Source organism: Sprattus sprattus (genome assembly GCF_963457725.1).
Source record: "Sprattus sprattus genome assembly, chromosome: 13".
Taxonomy (NCBI): Eukaryota; Metazoa; Chordata; class Actinopteri; order Clupeiformes; family Clupeidae; genus Sprattus; species Sprattus sprattus.
In genome coordinates, this window is record NC_137911.1 from 17343262 (window position 1) to 17357824 (window position 14563).

Consider the following 14563-nt stretch of genomic DNA (forward strand, 5'->3'; position numbering starts at 1 on the left):
GAGAGAAAGAGAGAGAGATAACAGGAGAGAGAGAGAGTGAGAGAGAAGGGGGGGGGGGGGGGGGGAGGGGTTAGAGCATGACTATCTCTGGACATGTATCTGAGCAGGTTGAGCAGCACAGACATAACAAGGGTTGCTTCTTGTCATAGGCATTAGCAGTATGGCCCAGCCCAGCCCATCCCAGCCCAGCCCATCATCCCTTCAGAGCAGCTCACCATTTACACTCATCCTCCAGTGCCAGTGTTTAGCATTTAGAGAAATAACTTCTTCCGTGCGGGGGAAGAGGGAGAGAGCGGAAGGGGGAGAGAGAGGACGGGGGAGATGGGAAGGGAGAAAAAAGGGAAGTAGGGAGGGAGGGGAAACTTTGATAACAGCAGAAGAGTTTATTGCGAATGGAGACACCAGATACAATTATTCCACCCACTGTTCCCCCTCTTTGAAGATCAGCTGCGATAAAGATCAGCTCCAAACCCGGACAGAATGGGAAAGAGCTGGCTGCAGCACGCCGTATGGAAATGAGCCTCCGACAGGGAGGGGGTCCGCATCACGCACTTCCCCCTTTCCGCATCAGTTTTGCAATTACGCTTAGAGTCGTGTGCGTAGAGCGAAAAAGGCCTTTCCGAGGGTTTTCTTTCTTTAACCACACGGAAAGTCGTTTGGCCCTATTCATCGGCCGAGCTATTTACAATAAAGGCTGTGTGGACGATGGCAGATCAATTTTGGTGAGGTTCAGGTTGTGCTGACTCACGCTTGATTATAGCATGTGGACGTTCAGGAGAGCATCACGACGAAGAAGACGGCAGTGCAATAGAAAATGAGCACAATGTCGTGAAAGGACTCTACGTGAGCTACTCCAGAAAAAAGCTATGAGCAATCAGTGGGCTTTGACGCTCGCTCACAAAGCCACTAAGAGGAGAGCGCTGGGCACAAACACTTAATAGTCATGTTCGGAGCTGACTCACTCCCGGTCACGCCGGAATGATGTTTTTCATGGTGACACTGCTGCTACGTAGCCATGACCACCGCTTGACCTAAAAAAAAAAAAACTCTCTCTTTCTCTCTCTCTGACAAAGCACCAAAGGTGGAAAGTACAAAGCAGGAAGTAACTTACGAAGCTAATTTTTGGTTAAAATGAAGCATGACAGGTTTACCGTTTCTAAGTGTTGTTGATGTTATGCTGTTTTGTTAGCTCTTGCTAGGCTATTTTTGTATCCTTATGAGCAGGACTCCAGAGTCAGAGACCTGAAGTCCCCTGAAGTTTAACTAATGAGTAGGATTTGACCAGCAGGTGTTTCTCACCTCCACCACCACCTCCTACTCCTCCTCCTCATCCCTCTCCTCCCATTCACATCTGGTAGCCCTGCATTATAGGCTGGTGTAGTGCAACCCTTCTCACCAACAGATGGGTGAGGAGTGTTTCCACTGATTTGAGCACCCTGCTTTAGCTGAACAGGAAGTCATCAATAGTCACCAGTAGGAAGAGAGAGAGAGAGAAAGGGAGAAAAGAAAGAGGGAGAGAGAGAGAGAGATGTGGAGCGTTTCCCGAGGCAGGAGCACAACATGGCTGTGTGTTAATGGAAGACTAACATGGCGGTCTGTAGACAGCAATCTAGCTGGAGGGTGGAGATTGAGCGCTAGACGCTTCAATTTAAAGGTAAAGTGCGATAGGGAGTCACCTATGACTCCACCAAATGTCTCTGCCCTGTGTGCGCTTGCACACTGTACTGCACTACACACATGCATTAGCCTGGAGACAACGATGAAGGAACGATATGACTGAACAAAGGCGAGGTCATCAAGAATGTGTTCAAGATTTGGAATATCAATGTATATGCAAACTAGAATTCCTAGAGTGAAAACAAACTACATGCAAATCATTCTAGTCCTTGGCAAGGTGATATTAGAATATATATCTGAAGGCCATCACTGAGAGTTACACACATACCTCCTCACTGTGTGCGATGGCCAAGAATGGAGCAGCCACCCATAATGAACTAAAACTAAATATGAAAGAGCGGTTAAAAGCAGAAAGACAGTAGCTTGTAACGTCTGCATGTGATGTTGTTCTGATCTGAGTCTTGTGGTATTGTGGTGTTGTTTTTCATGCTTGTTTTGATTGGCGGCGGTGGACCTCTAGGAAAATCAGAGAGATGTGGAATACAGGCCAGTGTCACTCATGAATAATGCAGATTACAGCCAAGCCACGCCGAGACGGCCGCTCGCTCGCTTGCTCTCTCTCGTGAACGCCACACACACTTCACATACACACGTCCTGTGTGCACACACGGCCACGCACACTACACATACACACGGCCTGTGTGTACACACAGCCACACACACACACACTACACATACACACGGCCTGTGTGTACACACGGCCTCGCACACCAAAGCCAATTTACTGGCGAGGGGCTACCGCAGCAACAAATATTTGTAATTGATTAAAGGCTGCATCAATGAAGTGCAAAATTAGTTTGTGAGAGTGGCAACAAGGGTCGTGCTTTGCTCTCTGTGCTCTCTGCATCACTCCCCCCCTGCTCTCTGTCTCTCTCTTTCTCGCCCTGTCCCTCTCTAGCGCTCATTCTCCATCTGTATTTCTCTCTGACTCCCTCCATCTTTCATCATCCCTCTATCGCACTCTGTTTTTCTCTTTTTTCTGCCACTCTAATTTTCTCTAACCTCCTCTCTTCCCCCTCTCCTCTGCCTTTAGAAGATCATTCTGTGGCTCTTCCGAGAAACACAACCTGCCGTCTGGGCGCACGCGGACACGAAATTACTATTTTTCTGTCCCATTTGGCAGAGCTGATGAAGCTATACCTCCGTGGCGATGGCCTGGTGACCTCTGGGGAAAAAGCACAGCATAGAAACGGCCCATGTTGCACTCGGTGGGTGCACTGTGGACACATGTAGGATCCCATCCCATCATGCCACAGCACACCTGACCGCTCAACCATGGGAGGTTAAACCAGCTGATTTAACAAGCTCGTTCAGGTATGACACTGCCGGCTTGCTCAGACCTGCTGCCATACTGTCCCCTTGGCAAATGCCAGCACAATGCACGGCCTGACCGAAGGGGGGAAGAATCCAACATCTCCGACTAAAAAAAGAGAAGGTTCGGTAAAAAGGGGCATTCCTGTTTGGCTGCTTGTCAGCTTGAGTAAAATGAGTCGTGTGTGTTCCATACGTTCCGCTGAGCGTCAGCTGGACCTAGTGAGCAGGAGAATCATGCAGGTAGGAGGAGCTGGCGTCAGCAGTGGAGAACCACCAAAACATACAGTGAATCAGCAGCGGAGATGCATCTAAACAGACGGTGACTCAGCAGCGGAGACGCATCTAAACACACGGTGACTCAGCAGCGGAGACGCATCTAAACACACGGTGACGCAGCAGCGGAGACACACCTAAACACATGGTGACTCAGCAGCGGAGACACACCTAAACACACGGTGACTCAGCAGCGGAGACACACCTAAACACATGGTGACTCAGCAGCGGAGACACACCTTAACACACGGTGACGCAGCAGCGGAGACGCATCTAAACACACAGTGACTCAACAGCGGAGACACACCTAAACACACGGTGACTCAGCAGCGGAGACACACCTAAACACACGGTGACTCAGCAGCGGAGACACACCTAAACACACGGTGCCGCAGCAGCGGAGACACACCTAATCACATGGTGAGTCAGCAGAGGAGATACACCTAAACACACGGTGACGCAGCAGCAGAGACACACCTAAACACACGGTGACGCAGCAGAGGAATCCTCAGCTCTGCTCCACGTCTATTGTGCCTTTACTGCGGTTGGCCACTAATCACTCAGTGTATTCATACAGGGGGAGAGAATGAGGGAGAGAGAGAGACTGTAAAAAGGAGACACGGGAGAGAGAGATGAACAGCAGAAGAGAGATACCATAAGAAAGGCAGAAAGAGAAAGTAGGTAAAATGTGAAACAGCAGACAGAAAAAAAAGAGACAGTGAGTGCAAGCAGGTAGGAGAGAGAGTGTTACGTCCAGTCCTGTTTACTAGTTAAGTTGGCTTGATATTTATCATTTATTCTTCTGTTGTTTACTCATCTCTCCTCTCGTTTCAGACTCCTCACTCCCTGCCTTGTGTGTGCTCCACCTTGTTGATTGTCTGCCCCTCCCCAATTGTTTGCACCTGTTCCTCATCACCTAGTGTATTTACTCTGTGTGTGTTCCTGTGTCTCGTTGCCAGTTCATCTTTGTTTCCCTGTGTCTCAAGCGTCCCCGCGATTTCAATGATAATTAAGTTTTTAATGATTCCAACCCCGGCCTGTGTAATCGACTCTGCTTTTGCATTTTCCCTGTCTGTACCTCTGCCTTTTTAACAATTGTCTACCCGTGTACCAAACCTGGACTGGATCTTCAACGAACCCTGCTACTGCCTGACACTGATTGGGATTGTGTGTTTGTTTTTGGACTGTCTTACTTGTGTACCGAACCTGTACTGGATCTCCTTCGACTTCTGCCGCTGCCCAACTCTTATTGGAATTGTGTATTTTGTTACTGGACTGCCACTCCATGTACCAAAACCATTCAGTAAAAGTAATTTTTTATCATCTCTGTCTCCGAGTTGAGCATTTGAGTCCAACACATCTCAATACATTACAGAGAGAGAGAGACAGAATAAAAGAGAGAGAGAGAAAGAGAGAGAGAGAGAGAGAGAGAGAGAGAGAGAGAGAGAAAGTGTGATAAGAATTTGTGTAATATGCAGTCACTCAACAATAAAAACTATTTACAAAACAATTAGGTATTTAGGCATAGAAATTTAATTGGAAAATGTTATGGTCTATATAAACCCAATGCATTACATGAGATAGTGATAAGCTAAATATATACAAAATCATCATTTATAGGGTACTTTCTATTGGGAAGTAGCTGTCCCCAACCCTGACATCTAAATTTCAATGCCTTTAAAAAACACTTTTCAATTTTTTTAGATTTTTTTCAATGATTTAATTTCAAAGATCTTTATGATTGGGTTGAAACAGAACTTGGAATATTTAGATTTATTGTGTGTTTAATTTTTAAATCAATTTACTATACTCAAAAAATCATGTCCCTAGTTTTCATGTCACTACCGAAACACAAGAGTTTTAGTCCATTGGCTGAACCTGTGTTTTAGCCACAACTCTGCATTTTTGACCATGCAGTGACACTGATCTCTGTCCCTCATGGTTGAATGGTAAGTAGCTAAAACCCATAGTTTTTATATAAATGTGTTCCAAAGTCTGAAAATCGACGTGTAACCTTAAGAATTGTCACTACTGAAACACATGTTTTCTTCAATTAACGAAACTTGAAAATTTGGTAAAAAATTAATTTCTATGGATTTCATTGTGAAAACCTTCAAGAAATATTTGTAAAAACACTCTTCAGAGAAGGGAAGGAAACACAATCTGAACAGGTCAATAATAATACTTTTTTACTATAGTAAATGTGATGTTTCGGTAGTGACAATTTTTGGAAGAGGAAAAACATTCCAACACATTCTGAAAATACAATATAAAACTTGACTGTTCTTTTACTAGATATGTGTACTTTAGATATGGTACAATATACATACGGACGGAAGTTTTGGGAATAAACCATAAAAAAATTCTAAATATATCCGACATGACTTTGCATCAATTCGGTAGATTGGCCCATACACGAGATGGGACAAACACCCAATAGAAGCACTGCATGCCAATAATCTGTATTTGGGACAAAGAAAGACACCCACAAATGCATGAAGGGCAGAAGGAGGCCAATTTCCATTATTAACTGATATCCCAAAAAGATCACTGAAATTCTGGATGCATCTAAAACTAAGCCCCCACTATTAATTAAGGCATTTCAATCCCAAGTCCAGTCCCTAAATCAGTTGGTTTTGAAAACCAGTAACTTCTAACACCAAAACACATATAAGACTGTAAAGAAGCATTATGCAACAATTGTACTTCAGGATTAGGGTTAGGATAAGCAGTTTTACCTTAAAATAACAGCTTGAAAAGAATAGTGGCGCTAGAATGACTTCTAATATGGAGAATCGCCACCGTGCCATTGCCATACCAGGGTCCATAGGCATATTACTGCTAAATGTAGGATTGCCTGAAGCCGCCCGACTTTTTACTGTCTGCCGAACTATTAAGTAGCTTATTTGCCGTCTTGCTTTGTCTTGTGTTGCACTTGCACGATGTTTGACTGTGTTAGGACAGTTGTTGACTAACTAGTTTGTCATAATGTAAAAGTCAGCACATTTCAAGAGATTTCGTTAGTTTTAGCCACTAGCATATCATAAGCGTTTAGTAATTGATCCGGAATGCTACTTTAAAAAGAGAGTATATTTACACTGCGGGAGATACAAAGCAGAAATGATTCCTGGCCAAGTAAAGGCTGAGTGACCACAGTCTGACCATAGAGAAAGGCAGACCAAAAAAAAAGTCATGGTTACACAACAACCCACTACTGTCTGGTGACCGCCACAACATGTGCCACATATTGTACCCGGGATCCCTATAGGCCTTCCTTGACAGTACTGCTGTGCTGACTGTAGCCCACAACTGCTAAACCCAACATGACTGCCCAACCATAGAGCTCAGCCACTACCACTGGCTCGCTTTTTCAGCAGCCTCAACCTTTCAAGCCCCTTTCAGTGATCGTCCTTGAAAACCAAAATCCAACAGAAGTGTTGTGGTTGATTCAACTACAAAGCCTCTGACACCTATCTCCGCTGGGCTTGTGTGTGCTGGCCAACCTCATTCCCTCGTTTCTGCTACCAGTTCCAGATACTTTAGCTTCAAATGCTTCCGTATTAGCATCTTCAAAGGGAATCGTTAATTAAAGTGTGCAAAATACAACCCCATGTCTGGTCTCATAGTAGTCTCAACAGTACACAGTTGAACTTGAAGTTGTCTTCCGACATCAGCCAGCAATCTCAAATCCGGCGCTTTTCCCTATTTGGCAGCACTGTTTTCACGTGCCTGGTGTCCACTTTTCTGCAACTCTCACAAAAGAAATTGTACTGTCCCTGTCATTGACCGGCAAAGAGTTAACCTCAACTCATTTCTACATTAACTAAAGTCAATGTAAATGTGTATGAGGGTGTGTGTGTGTGTGCAAGTATTTTCAGTTATAGTTATCATAGTTTCATGTTCTTTGATTTGGAAACACTATTTTCTTTAAATGGTCATGCTGATAAAGCATATGGAATTGAATTGACAGAGAGAAAAAGAGAGAGTAAGAGAGAAGTAGAAAGATGGAGAAGCTTTTGTGACAGGCCTTTATAAATAGCAGGCATTGTGCAGAGACAGGAGGGGAACTGAGGCTGAGGTTTGCTGTCTGCATTTCCTACCTTCTCCTCTCCCCTCTCTTCTCTCCCCTCTCTCCTCTCCTGTCTCCCCTCCCCTCTCCTCTCCTCTCCTCCAATGCCTCCAATGCCTCCTGCGTCTGATCCACGTGCCCCATGTTCACAGATGTGGGTCAGGTGCTAGGCAGCCCTCAAAACAACCCCAACAGACATCTTCCTCTCTCTGCTACTCTCTTTCCCTAGCTCTCTCTCTCTCTCTCTCTGTATCTATCAAGCCCCCCCTCTCTCTCTCTCTGACAGGTGACAGAGGTCTGGGGGTAGATTAAAGGTTATTTTACCCCTCACTGTTCCATTTCACATGCGTGGACCTCGGACCAATCTGCCTCGTGTCTCCAGGTGCAGAGGTTACTGGGATACATGCCTGATTTGACTGGTGTGTTCTCACGCGTCATTACTCTTCTGAACGCAAGGAGGGGAGGGGAAGAAATGAGAGAAGGCGAGACGGCCCAATATGAGTAATACCTTGCGAGCCAAACAGGATGGCTCACAGAACGAAGCAGAGCTTCCACACGGAGAGTGGTTGAGTCTGGAGTAAGTCAGGCCCAGATATGGCCCATGAATAAGATTGATTCTGGAATCTGCTGCTGCTTGTGTTAGTTGTGTTCCTGCAGCTCGACTGGTAGAGTAAGGTACTAACAACACCAAGGTCGTGGGTTTGATACATGGGTTTGAACACAGGCTGTGTTTAGACGTAATGCTGATCAATGGCACTTTTTCATGTATCTTGATGTATACATGAAGATGTATCAAGTTATGCTAATCTAACATAACATGAGGTAACATTTGGTAACAGGTTAGTTTTACTAGCGACTGCAATAAACAAACTAACCAGAAAAGCTAACCAGAAACTCTTGTCTGTTTGCACCTGTCTAGTTTTAGTCCACAAATTAATATTGGTGATACAGATTAAACGTCATGTCATATAGTTCTCTGATTCGAACATAATAAGTTCCTCCGACGCTATCTTTGCCATTTTTGATATTTCTATGAAACACGACAGGCATTGCTGCTCCTATTGCGATTGGACAGCTGTCAAAAAAGCACTTGACGTAGGGCGTTTTTTCCAGAGAAGTTGAAAGGAAAATGGCCTGAGCTGCAGAACAAAAATCCCCAGCGACTGCGTTCCAAAAGAAGCTTAGGACAAGGTTGCATTGTCCACACAAGTCACGTTAGACAAGGGGGTCTGATGAATCAATGAATCCAAATGTAAATTTTACCTCAACCCAGCAGACAACAAGCAGAAGGGAAACAATATTGGAGAACCGATGCAGGTTCATGTTCCTGTATGGGTGAATATGGAACACTAGCCCCCGAAAACTTCCCCATACGTTTTTCTACTACACCGAGCAGGACTCTATAACCCTGGGGCAAGAGCTCTGCACGTTTGAACAAAATGTCAATTTTCAAAGAGCACAGGAGCTCTCATGCATTATTTATGGCTTAACGTAGCGGAAACATGCGGGCCAAAAGCAAGGAAATCTGACACAACAAACATACCAATGCCACAACAATTTTTCTGACAAACTGTTGCATTTTTATATAAATGCATTTTCATATAAGATGTGTGTCTTTAGTTTCTCTATACTTCAGTACAAACTGTAGGGCTATGACTGTGTAAGTATGTAAAATGTCTATGTCTAACTTTTCTTCAACACAGTGCCTACAGGTCTCAATATTCCCCCCAAAAAAGAAAAGAAAATAATATCAAAACAAAGCGTCAGCTGTCAATCATGTCACTTTCAGCATTAGTCCACAGTCATCCCTTGAGTGTAGTGTAGGGTTTGTGAAATAACACATACAACCACTGTACTCTACTCAATGGGCAAAATGACCATTATTTACTGCTGCTAAGAGCACTTCATGAAAACAGGAAGCCAGCCCCGATCCATCACAGCCCTGCTTTACACTACGCGCAGTAGTAAAGCCCACAGCTGATTATTTACAGGGACACTATAAACCCCGGCATCACTGAATTTCTCTGGTGCACAAATAAAAAAAAGAAACTAAAAAAAAAAAAACATGGAGAAGGGTTTAGACTTCTTTATGTCTTGCTGTTGTAATCTGCTGCAGTCTAAGAGCTGCGGGCGGATCGATCCAGGAAGAAGAAAGAGATGGGCTTTATTAAAGCAAGCGAGCGCACGTAGCCAGCAGTAAATCTAATGAGGCACTTTCAGATGCTGCCGGCTTCGTGTTCGGCTGAAACGGCAGATCACAGGTGATAAGGGGAGTGGATAGTCAGCAGACCATCCCCCTGGATGACCGACTGTCATGCCTTGACACACGCACACACACACACTCACACACAAAAACACACGCATCAATGGCTTTTTAAAGTTACTTGCTCAAGGCACTTGTTGCTAGTCTCAACACACAAGCACACCAAAGTTAGACTCAACTAACTTCTTTTCAACGTTAATTCAAGGTCATTTGACACATGATCAAAACACAAGAGCAGGAAAATATGGCTACTGCAGCTCATCAAAAATGGAGTCCAATTGCACAAATGAAACCCCCTAAACTAAAACATGTACTCTAAGTCACTTTGAATGAAAGTATTTCCAACATGTCCAAACTGATAAAGTAAATAACAAGCCGCATCACTTGAATATACCACGTGGCACAAATAGAGTAAAAGCAAATCTACCGCACAGTGACTCCCAGATGGGACGGCCATTTTGAGTTGCTGGCTAATGGCTGGGGATTTGGTTCAGGTAGCGAGCGGGTGGTGTTTGTTTCAATCTGTTGGCATGTCATCCACTCTCAGACAAGCTGTCTTTCCCAATCTCCAGCCTCAGCTCCGCTTGTCACCTCTGATTTCCTGTGTGCTGAGGGGCTGGGGTGGGTGTATGTGTGTGTGTGTGTGTGTGTGTGTGTGTGTGTGTGTGTGTGTGTGTGTGTGTGTGAATGGGGGGAGAGATCGGGCTTGACCCAAATACGGAGGGCTGAGACACGTGAGGTTCATCTTGCACACATGGCAGGCGGATAGGCAGGCGTCATCATCACTTTGGGTCTTAACTACAACGAGAAAGACGCACAGAGATGAGCGGTGGTCTTCAGTATCAAAACAACCAAACACTAATAACGGAATATAATATCAGCGACACGTGTAGGAACACGTCACTAGCACACTGAATCATAACTGCAAAAAGAGGCTCATAGGCAAACATGTGGCAGTGGTCTTCAGTATCAACCAACAAAGCGCTAATACTGTAAAATTATATTGCTGAACCTATCATATCAGCAATCTGCTGTGTTCATTTTCCATGCAGACCTCTCTCTGATCGTGTGGGGTGTAGTTGGAGCTGCAGTTGGTTCAAAGTCACCTTTAGCGACAGGCGGCGGATTTGACGGGCATTCTCTGGTGGGCGCCGGTGAAACGCCTCCGTTACAAAGCACTCTTGTAAAACAACGCAATGCTTATGGAAGGGCCAGCTGCAGCCCGTGCATACCATTAATCATCCAGCTCGCCACTTAAATAAGGATGGCAAACAAATTGCCTCAAAGGGGCTAGGTGCTGTTCCTAATGACTATCCATTATGTGTTTTCCATTTATCATTGTGGTACGTCTGTGTGTGTGTGTGTGTGTGTGTAAGTATGTTGGGGGGGGGGGGGGGGGGGTGGTTGAAACGCTTCCTGTGTGGTAATCAGGAAATCCACCCCCACATCCATGTGCGCATGCAAGCACACACACACACACACACACACACACACACACACACACACACACACACACACACACACACACGCACAAAAGAGGTTAGTTAATGTGCCATTAATGGAACAATACACTTAGGAGGCTCTGGGTGGCTTTGTCATTTTATGCATGATCCTGCTCAAAATGAGTCATATGCACTGCTCAGTGTGCACCATGAGGGCCACACAGCATCTGTACTCCATGCAGGAATGTCAACACATTCATTTCTACAAGGTTTTGTCTAGTCATTCGGAAACAAGAGGGAACAATGCAAATACACAGAGAGCAGGTGATTCTCAGATATGGGTGCTAGTTTTAGAGGTCAAGAATAGAAAGTGAATAGTCAGTAGACCATTGACCAATGTTGTTGTTGTTGTTGTTATAATTATTAATAATAATAATAATAATAATAATACAAATACTATTGTTATTATCTTCATTATTATAAGTAGTATTAGCAGTGGTAAACTTGAGTGGTAAAAATGTAATGTGTGTAAAAGGCCAGCGTTTTTTTCTTTAGTATCCTGTCCCTAATCCCCCAATATCTATCAGTCCCGTAGAGTAGGGCCTGGGCCTAGCCTTGGAAGGGCATTGAAATGCACCATGAGGCAGTGGACTCTCTGTCTCTCTCTCTCTCTGTCACTTGAGCAGTAATGATGGTGTTTTCATTAGGCCTGCAGCCACTGCAGCCTCCCTAAGTGACAGCCATCTATCACTGTCAGGGCTGGAGCCAGCGCCAGCCAGGCGCGAGAAGAGACGGATGGAGATGGAGATGAGACGAGTGAGACGAGTGTGTGAGCTTGTGTGTGTGTGTGTGTGTGTGTGTGTGTGTGTGTGTGTGTATATTTGAGTGTGTAACTGTGTATGTGTGAATATTTGAGTGTTCTAGTGTGTATGTGCTTGTATGTGTGTAAGGGGATGTTTGTGTATGTGTGTGTGTGTGTGTGCCTGTGTGTGTGTGTGTGTGCTAGTGTGGGTGTGTGTAAAGAGAGCCTCACAGCGGGATGCTAAGATGATACCAGCCCATGGAAATGAATCATCCTGCCGCCTTAAGATGCACGTCAGGCCCAGGCTGGCAGCAGTCTGTAAACTCCCACAAACACACAGCCTGTACATTTCCCTAAACACACACACACACACACACACACACACACACAAACACACACACACACACACACACACACACACTCACACTCACACAAACGCACTGGGTTAGAGACTGGGCAACAAAGCAAGCATAGTCTGTGAGGAGGCTCTCAGACAGACAGACTTGGACAGAGATCCCACCATGCCAGCCACCCAAATTTGCTTATAGATATATAGAGTTACATCACAGGCTTTCCTGGGAGGGTTTGGCTTTCGGCTGGAGGAGGCAGGAATTCACATGAGGATATGGGGAAAGGGTGGGCTCTGTTGGCTCTAAGTGTGAGGAAGTGCTGCTTAAGCCAACACATTCATGCACACACACACACACACACTCTCTAAGTGTGAGGAAGTGCTGCTTAAGCCAACACATACATACACACACACACACACACACACACACACACACACACACACACACACACACACACACACACACACACACACACACACACAAAGTGTGAGGAAGTGCTGTTTACGCCAACGACCTGCTACTCAGAGCCGTGTCCCACTCTTCAGCCCTGCCATGGTTGTGCCGGGCAGCTGTGGCCGGAGCATTATCATTTCACACTTCATGATGATCAGAGCCATGTGTGGCAAACACAACCACACAGTGCCAGAGCCACAGCGAGCCCAGGGTGTGTGTGTTTGTGTGTGTGTTTGTTGTACGGGGCACACTGAGACACACATATTATAAGACACCAGCTGACAGTGAATGTTGTGTGTCTCTCTGCGTGTTGAAAGGGCTACCAATGGCATCTGATCCAAAGTCAATGCTCAATTCACACACGTTGGCAGAAGCACAACAGTGTCTGGGCAAAGGCAGGCCACTGAGACAGACATGTTGTGTGTGTGTGTGTGTGTGTGTGTGTGTGTGTGTGTGTGTGTGTGTGTGTGTGTGTGTGTGTGTGCAGCCCACTCCAAGTCAAGAGGCCTGTGAATGACATCTACTCCAGACTTAATGCTCAATACAAGAGCTCTGCAGACTGTTTAGTGACATGGAGGGGAGTGCTGATGTATTAACCAAAACATGACTCAATTTCCACGGTGTCATTGATAACCCACCTAATAGTGGTTTATCCATATTGAACGAAAGGGAACAATTCGGGTGAGTGAATAGCCAGTGTTTGGTTTTGTTCACTCATTCAGACACTAAGAAAAATAACAGAGAAAGAAAATCAGATAGAGGGAGTAATGAAAAGAGAAAAAGTGAAAAAAAAAAAGATTGGGAATCAGAGTGGGAGAGTGAGAGACAAAGATAGAAATGGGAGGAAAGAGAGAGAGAGGCAGTCCTGAGATGAACAGCTAAAGTAAAAGCGGAAGCCATCAGGGCTCAATCGCCCATCACGGTCACTTCTCTTCAGCCGAGAGACAGGAAGAGACTGGCCACTTCACAAGCTAATCAAAGGAAAGGACGAGAGAGATGGAGGGAGGAGAGCCCTTGTCTGCTTTTATGTGTATATGTGTGAGTGTGTATGTGTGTGTGTGTAAGTGTGTAAGTGTTTGTGTGTGTGTGTGTGTGTGTGTGTGTGTGTGTGTGTGTGAGAGAGCGAGAGAGCGAGAGAAAGAGAGCGAGGGAGCGTGAGTATGTGAGGGTGTGTGTGTGTGTGTTTAAGTGTGTGTGTATGGCTAAGTGTGCCTGTGAGAGAGAGAGGGAGTAAGAGTGTAAGAAAGATGTAAAAATCACAACAAAATGGTGGTATCTCTTCCTCCTACTGCAGAACCCCTGAGGATCGCTCTGAGGGGATTTACATTAAAAGAGATGGCAAACAAGGAGGAGCGAGTGAGAGAGACATAGAGAGAGAAAGAGAGAGAGATAGAAAGGGAGGGAAATAAAGAGAGCGAGAGAGAGGGAAATATAGTAGAGCGAGATAGACAGAGGGGGGTAAGAAAAATAAAGGGTGGGAGAGCGAGACTGAGAATAATAGAGGAGAGACAAAGAGAGGTTAGGACAGAAATAGAGTAAGACAGAGAGTGAGTGAGAGAGAGAGAAAGAAAAGAAAAGAGAGTAAGAGAGAGAGAGAGAGAGAGAGAGAGAGAGAGAGAGAGGGGCCCTGTCTGGGGTTTGATGAAGGTTGGCATCAACCTCCTTGCTGCATCACACCACCTGTGTTGCCACCACACATGTTGGTTTCGGAGACAGAGCTTTCAGGATTAGGCCCAAACTATGTCAGGGCTTCCTTGGCCTTGCAGGGAAAAACGGAAAAACACTTTTGTGCTGTGAAACCATGAGCCATAGAGTTACATCACATGCTTTGCTGGAAGGGGGGGAGGTCCTGGGAGGGTTTGGCTTTCCTGGAGGAGGCAGGAATTCACATGAGGATTTAGGAAAGGGGTGGCGGAAAGG

At 45.3% G+C, this 14563-nt stretch overlaps 1 protein-coding gene across 1 annotated transcript in view; it reads right to left on the reverse strand.

The window, feature by feature from the left end:
- The window catches only part of adck1 (aarF domain containing kinase 1), a gene marked incomplete at its 5' end in the record, with an annotated part of 122003 nt that overhangs the window by 28752 nt on the left and 78688 nt on the right, over nt 1–14563 (reverse strand). The window lies entirely within an intron of this gene.